The 7606-nt window shown below is 39.9% G+C and overlaps 1 protein-coding gene and 1 pseudogene across 1 annotated transcript in view; one reads left to right on the top strand and one right to left on the bottom strand.

Annotated features, from left to right (window-relative positions):
• Positions 1-7606, top strand: part of LOC102864547 (coiled-coil domain-containing protein 39-like) — a 123383-nt gene that overhangs the window by 89253 nt on the left and 26524 nt on the right. The gene's annotated exons all lie outside the window — the stretch shown is intronic.
• On the bottom strand, positions 6665-7249 carry LOC102845245 (annotated as a pseudogene).

Here is a 7606-nt window from a genome sequence, read left to right as displayed (position 1 = left end):
TACTATTGGATTCTGTTGGTCAGGATTTTGTTGAGAATTCTTGCATCTATATGCATAACATTATTGTTGTTTATGACTTGATAGCAATTAACAACACATAGAGATAGCTCTCTTGGCCTAGTGGATAGAAAGCTATGCTACCAAGCCAAAGGTGGGTGATTTTAATCTGCGGCCCTCAGGCCTGGTTTTAATTGTTTTTGGTCAAACATTCTTCTAATTCATATAGCACTGGTCTGTCCATTTGCTGTACAGAGGCAACTTGTGGTTGCTTTGATGCTAAACACTGACACTGATGTGTCAAATGTGATAATGGTTACCCATGGTGGACAATGTTTGGTGGAGCTCCCCAATTAAAACAAGCTTGGAAGCAGAAGTGGCATCCACTTCCGAAGTAGCTTGCCTCCAGAAACTCTATGAACTTGGAGAAACAATGAAATTATACAAAAGTTCAGGTCTTTCATTCATAGGGTTGCTATGAGTCATCTACAACTTAACAACAACATATGCATGACAGATATTGGTCTTTAGTTTCCTATTTAGGTGGAGTCTTTACTGGACCTTAGTATCAGAGATATGTTTCATAGAACAAATCTGTTGTTGAGTACCGTAGAGTTGGAACTGACCATAGCTGACCCTCTGCCAGGTTTTCAGAGGCAGTTAATTGAACAGGAGAAGACTGTCTATCTTTCTCCTGCAGAGATGCTGGTGGCCTCAAACCGCGTGCCTCCAGGAATGTTGCACAGCTTCTTGCCACTAGGCCACCAGAGCTCCAGGAGAAATCTAAGAGTATTCAATCTTTTTCTTTTTTCTGAAATAATTTATGTAGACTTGGTGACAGCAACATATTGATGGACTTTGGTTTTTTTAAAAAAATTTATTCAGCTACCTTTTCTCTTAATTGGTGCATTTAGTCCATTCATGTTAAGTGTGATTATTGACAATCCAGGTTTTATCATTGCCATTTTGCTGTGTTTCTTTCTGTTGTTTCTGGTTAGTATAGTCCATCCACTTTCCTTTGGTTTCTTTGGGTGAAGTACTTCCCTTAAAAGTTCTTGTTGACTTGATCTTGTGTTTACAAATTCCTTAAGTCCTTTTTTTCTGCAAAATACCTAATTTCACATTCCTATTTGATGGACACATTTGCTGTCCAGTCCTCGGTTGGTGATTGTTTTCTTTCCATTTTCTGTATATGCCATCCCATTGTCTCCTTTCTCAAATGATTTATGCTGAAAAATCAGAACTTAATATAGTAGTTTCTCCTTTATAGGTGACTCTTTATTTTGCTCACACTGCTTTTAGTATTTTATCATTATCTTTTATTTTGGAGAATTTTACTATGATATGTCTTGATGTTTTTCTTTTGGGGTCTAGTCTATTTGGTATTTGCTGAGCTTCTTGAATGTGGATTTCCCTGTTCTTCATAATACCAGGGAAGTTATCTTCTAGTACCTCTTCCACAGTCTTCTAAGTGATTTCCCTGTTCCTCTTGTATTCTGGAATTCCAATTATATGTATGTTTTTCATTTGATGTCAACCTACATGATTCTAATGTTTCTGTCATTGTCTTTATGTCTCATCTCTGATTTTTCTTCTAGTGTATTTTGATTGAGGTTGTTGTCTTCCAGCTCACCGATTGCTCCATCTCTTTTGTCTCTCCGGTATGTTGGACATGTATTCGTCTTAATAGTCTGGATTCCGTTTTCATGCATTTCTGTTATTTCCTTGCATATTCTGTGTTGGCTGTACCATCTCTATCTTGTCATGGTTTTTTAAGTTGTTGTACCTCTTTGTCTTCAGTAATTTCAATTGTTTCAGTTTTTTTGTTACATCTTTTGTACCATCACTTTTCAAGTTGATCCTCATAGGTATATTTCTTCTAGTTCCCTGTCTCTGGAGGCTTTAATGGCTTTCATTGTTTCCTCTATAATTTGCACCTTCTTCTGTAGCTGATGACATCTTCTCTTCTGAAGCCTATGTCTTCCTTTATCTCTGGAGCGGTGTAAGATCAGTTTCTGTCCATAGTGGTTTCAAGGTATGTCTCTTTCTCATGCCAGCTGAGAAAGTCTTTCCCTTGCTTGGAGAGTCTGTCCTAAACTCTGTTGTCCTGTTTAGTCCCTGAAATGGCCCCGTGGTGGCAGGGATCCCCAGATGGAGGAGCCTTTACCCAGGGGAGTTTCAGTCCCTTCTCTCCTCCACCCCTATAAGAGCTGGCTTTAGGGAAGAGTGTCTCGTCTGATGGCATCTTCTGCTTGTTATATTTATTTTCTACCCTTCAATTTTCAGTCTGTCTTTATCTTAAGTTTTTAAGTGAATCTCTTGTAGATAGCGTATTGATGGGTTTTTTTCTTTTTTATCCAATCTGCTACTCTCTTTCTCGTCACTGGTGCATTTAAACTGTTCACATACAGTGTAATATTGATAGGAAAGGTTAAGATTTTAGTTGGTTCTTTTTAGCTGGTTGTTACTTTGATCCATCCACCTTTCTGTGAAGTCTCTATGAGGAGGACTTCCTTCACTATTTCCTGCAACATTGGTCTTGTTTTCACAAACTTCCTTAGTTTCTGCTTTTCTGAGAATGTGTGGATCTCTCCATGATATTTAATGGACAGTTTTTCTGGGCACAGTGCTCTTGGTTGGCAGTTGTGGTCTTTGGGAGTTTGGTATATGTCATTTCATTGTCTTTTTCTATTGTATGTAGGGTTTTCAAAGGCCTGTTATTTCGGAGCTGAATGGCCAATCTTTCTCCCTAGTCTTAGTTTGCATGCTCAGCTTTAGAACAGCCTATAACAGACAAGCATTTTACTGAAAGGATCAGATTAGGTACTTCTAATTACAGAAGTAACCAATAGGTTCAGTGTCCGTCTCCCCATTTGGTGAGTATGTCTTGGTCCTATCCCTGCCCTGCTCCACCAGCGTCCCCTTCCCTTCAACTCTGCCTTGGCAGACCAGCACCTTCCTCCTCCCAACCAACCTTAATATGATAGCTCAGGCCTCAAATACTGCCATGATGCCTTGCGCCTCACACTGCTGCCAGTTTCTTGTGAGTTTAGGAAGTCTAAGTCTGAATTCCAAGAACTATTTTTAGGGAGCAATTTTTCCCAGAAGCGGTTCTGGGGAAAGATCCTTCTCTCTGAACTTCTGTTCCAGCACTGTCGTCTTGTGACTTAGTGTCTCTACTTTTTCATTTGCAGCACAGTGCTGTCACAGTAGGGTAATTTCCCTGCTGAGGGCAATGTCTCCTCTATCTGGTATTTTGCTGTTGCTCATTTGGCCTGAAGACAACTCTCCAGCTTCCAGAGCCCAGGACCTTATTGAAATTTGGGTCAGTGGTCTTTTTTTCTTGCATCTCCTGACTGCCCACAAAACTCATTGAAATTTTGTTGGGAGGGGATTTATCTAGGGCTAAACAGCAGAAGTGATTGTAGCAACTCCTAGGCTTCCAGAGCCCAGGGCCTTCCCGAAACTAATTTGACACTAATTTGTTTCTTGCATCTCCTTATTGTCTGTAAAATTCAGTGGAATTTTGGTGGTAGGAGAATTTACCCGGGGTGAAAAAGAAGTGATAATGATAATTCTCCATTTTCCAGAGACCAGGACATTCCCAGAACATTTAATTGTGCTCATATGAAACTATACTTGGGCCAGGAAGCAATCCTCAGAACAGAGCAGGGAAACACTGCATGGTTCAAAATTAGGAAAGGTGTGCATCAGGGATGTGTTCTGTCTCCATACCTTTTCAATTTATATACAGAACAGATCATTTGGGAGGCTGGACTTTATGAGGTGGATGGTGGTATTAAGATTGGAGAAAGACTCATCAACAACCTGCATTACATAGATGACACAATCTTGCTTGCTGAAACTGAGGAGGATCTGAAATGTTTGCTATGGAAGGTCAAGGACTGTAGTCTTCAATATGGATTGAAACTCAACATCAAGAATTCAAAGATTCTCATTACTGGGCCAATTGGCAGCACCATCATGGATGGAGAAGAGATTGAGGTTGTTAACAAATACAACTTACTCAGGTCCACAAAAAACACACTTGGCACCAGCAGTCAGGAAATAAAAAGAAAAATTGTTCTGGGGAAATCTCCTGTCAGAGACCTCTCCGAAGTGCTAAAGAGCAACAGTGTCAGTCTAGAGACTAAGGTTCACCTGATTCAGGCCATAATCCTCACAATTACTTGCTATGCATCAGAGAGCTAGACAATGACTGAGGATGGTAAAAGAAGAAATTATGCCTTTAAGTTGTAGTGCCATAGAAGGGTGTTGAGCATACTATGGACTGCCAAAAGAACAAAGAGGTTTATCTTGGAGTGAGTGAAACCAGGCTGCTCCTTGGAGGCAAGGATTTTGAAACTCCATCTTACATACTTTGGGTATGTGGCCAAAAGGGACCTGTCCTTAGAAAAAGACATCATGCTTGGAAGAGTGGAGAGACAGTACAGAAGAAGACCCCATTTGAAATGAGTTGACACAGTGACTGGAGTAATGGGTGTAGGTGTGTCAGAGACAGTGAGACTGGCTGAGGGTAGGGCCAGATTCAGAGCTATTGTACACAGGGACTCTATGAGTTGTAGGTGACTCAATGATACGTAACAACAAGAACAACAACAACAATAACAACAATTGCCTTCTTACTCACATAGTTTCTGCTGAGAAATTGACACTTGATTTTATTGTTGTTGTTGACCACATGCCCAAAGTATATGAGATGGAGCTTCAAAATTCTAGCCTTCAAGGAGAAACTTGGTTTCACCCTTTCCAAGAAAGACTTATTTGTTTTGCTGGTAATCCATGGTATGTTCAATACTCTTCTCCAACACCACAACTCAAAAGCATCAATTCTTTTTCTGTCATCCTTGGTCATTGTCCAGCTCTCTAATACACAGCAAGTAATAGCAAGGACTATGGCCTATATTAGGTGCATCTTAGTCTCTAGACTGGCATCGTTGTTCTTTAGCACTTTGGAGAGGTCCCTGACTGCATATTTTCCCAGTGAAATTTGTCTTTTATTTCCTGACTGTTGGTACCAAGAGTGTTAATTGTGGAACCAAGCAAGCTGAAATTGTTAACAATCTCAGTCTCTTCTCCATCTATCATGGTGCTGCCATTTGGCCTAGTTGTGAGAATCTTTGTCTTGATGTTGAGCTTCAATCTGCATATCGTAGGTTGCCTTCCTCCAATCCTGATGCCACTTCCCTTCTCATAAAGTCCAACTTCCCAAAGGATCTGTTCACATATATGTTTTTATTAGCTCTCCTTTATAGGTTACTTTTTGTTTTCCCCTAGCTGCTTTCAGAATTCTCTCCTACTCTTTGAATCTGGCAAATTTGACTATAATATACCTTGGTGTTTTTCTTTTAGGCTCTACTGTGTATGAGGGTTGCTCAGCTTCTTGGATGTCTATATTCTTTTCTTCTTCATAATACCTTCATAATACCATAATTTCTTCTTCAAAATAAAAGTTTTCTTCTAGTAACTCTTCTACAACTTCCTCAGTGTCATTTCCCCCCTCCTGGTCTTGAATTATAATATGTACATGTTATTTCTCTTAAAGAATTAAGTGTCCCTCAGTATTCTTAGACTTTATTGATTTTCCTTCCTTATTGAATATGCTTTTTGCTCTAGCAAATCACTGCTTAGAGCTGTATCTTCTTTTTCTGATTCTGGACTCTGCCTCTTTAATTCTGCTTGTCTGTCTGTCCCTCCAACATATTGATGTCTTCTGAGATGCTGGTCCTAAAATTCTGGATTGCTGTTTCTTGTTTCTTTAGGGTTTCTAATACCTCATTTAGGGAGTTCTCTTGGCATAGTGGTAAGAAGCTGTGCTGTAATCCCAAAGGCACACCTTTTGATTTGAGGCCACCATCTACTCCAGAGGAGAGAGAGGCACAATCTCCTCCATATAATAACTGCTCCAGAAAACCTACCAAAAGGTCAACTGTGGGTCAGTTCCAACTTTACAGTACACACAACTACAGTGCCTCATTTGCTTTATGTGCATTACCTTGAATTACTTAAAGTCCTCTTAGCTTTTGCTTGTAGAATCCTACAATTCTTGGAGTTATTGTTTCGCTCATTGAAAACACTCCACCACTGTTTTTTCAAATTCTATGACAGAAAGTTTGATCAAACTTCAGGACTTCCATTATTTCAGTGTTTTGATCACTTTTTAAGGGGTGATATTTTCCTTTGGCTTTGTGTGGAATGTGAGGTAGTCTGCTTCTTTTGTATCATTGTTGTGATACAGTTTCTTGTCTGGGGTCCCAACAGTTCCTAGGTCCAGTGACCTTAGTTGGGGAGCTGACTGCTCCAAAGGAGAGGAGGGCAACTTGCCCTGCCTGAAAACCGTTCTGGTCCCTGTACTTAGAAAGAGAACTTGCCTCAGTTGGTGAGCTCAACATTCCAGGAGGGAAGCAGAGAGCAATTTATATCTGTGGTCTTTTTTTTCCCTATCTTTTACAAAGTTTGCTGTGGCTTGAGGGCACACAGAGAAGGGAACTTACTCTGCCTCTGTCTGTGGCTAGCAAGAAGATTTGCTGCACCTGGGTGCCTGCTGGAAAGCTATAGTTATTTATTTATTGAGATACTACTTATCATAAGGGAGTTCTTACCAGTTTTTTTTTCTCTGAACAATACCTTTATTTAATCATTTTGTTTATAACTGAAACTCTGGGAATTCAAAATTAACATCCTTGCCTGTGAGCTTCTTATACACACCAGAGAAAGTTTCAACCTTATGTTCTACGTTATTCTGCTGTGCTTTGTCCAAATGGACCTTTATAAGCCGGCTGCCATCCAGTTTTACACGGATTCTCTTGCCCACAATTTCACTGGGAAAGACCAAGTCTTCAAGGATTGCATCATGCACAGCTGTCAGGGTGCGGCTCCTGGGGCGCTTTTGTTTATTTTTTGTGCGGCTTTTCCAAGTTGGTTTAGGCAGAATTCTCCTCTGAGCAATAAAGACTACGTGCTTTCCACTGAACTTTTTCTCCAGTTCACGTACTAAGCGGACTTGGATTTTCTGGAAAGATTTCAGTTGAGGAACAGGAACAAAGATTTTAATAGCTTTCCGACCACCACCAACTTCAATTTCCTTAGCTGCTGTTATATTCAGCTCCCTTAATTGAGCTTTTAGATCTGAGTTCATCTCCAGTTCAAGAAGAGCCTGAGAGATGCCAGACTCGAATTCGTCCGGCTTTTCGCCATTGGGCTTCACAATCTTCGCGCTTGAACGGAACATGGCCTTGTTCGTGCTGAGCACCGGCCTAGGAAGAGCCAGTTTTTATTTTTTGCTAAGAGATTGCTTTAGTTTATTTAATCAAAAGATAACATTGACTTTTATCATAATTTTTCTGTATTCATTGACATGATATAGTTTCTCAAGTCAGTTAATGTAATTAATGGATTTATTTTCTGAAGTTAAACAATTTTTTTATTAATAAAAATATTTTATTGAATTTCAGGAACTTGGTACTTTTTCTGTTAAAATTTAAAATCTTTGCACACATATCATCACTGTACTTCCTAGAATAGTGCAAGTTAGGAGTTCCAGATTGTTACTTACATCCTGTGTCACACAGCACAGAAACCCCAAGTC

This window comes from Elephantulus edwardii, unplaced genomic scaffold (assembly GCF_000299155.1).
Source record: "Elephantulus edwardii isolate Elephantulus edwardi_28Jun2011 unplaced genomic scaffold, EleEdw1.0 scaffold00031, whole genome shotgun sequence".
Lineage (NCBI taxonomy): Eukaryota > Metazoa > Chordata > Mammalia > Macroscelidea > Macroscelididae > Elephantulus > Elephantulus edwardii.
The sequence above is the reverse complement of the archived record's forward strand: the minus strand, read 5'-3'. Positions and strand labels throughout refer to the sequence as shown.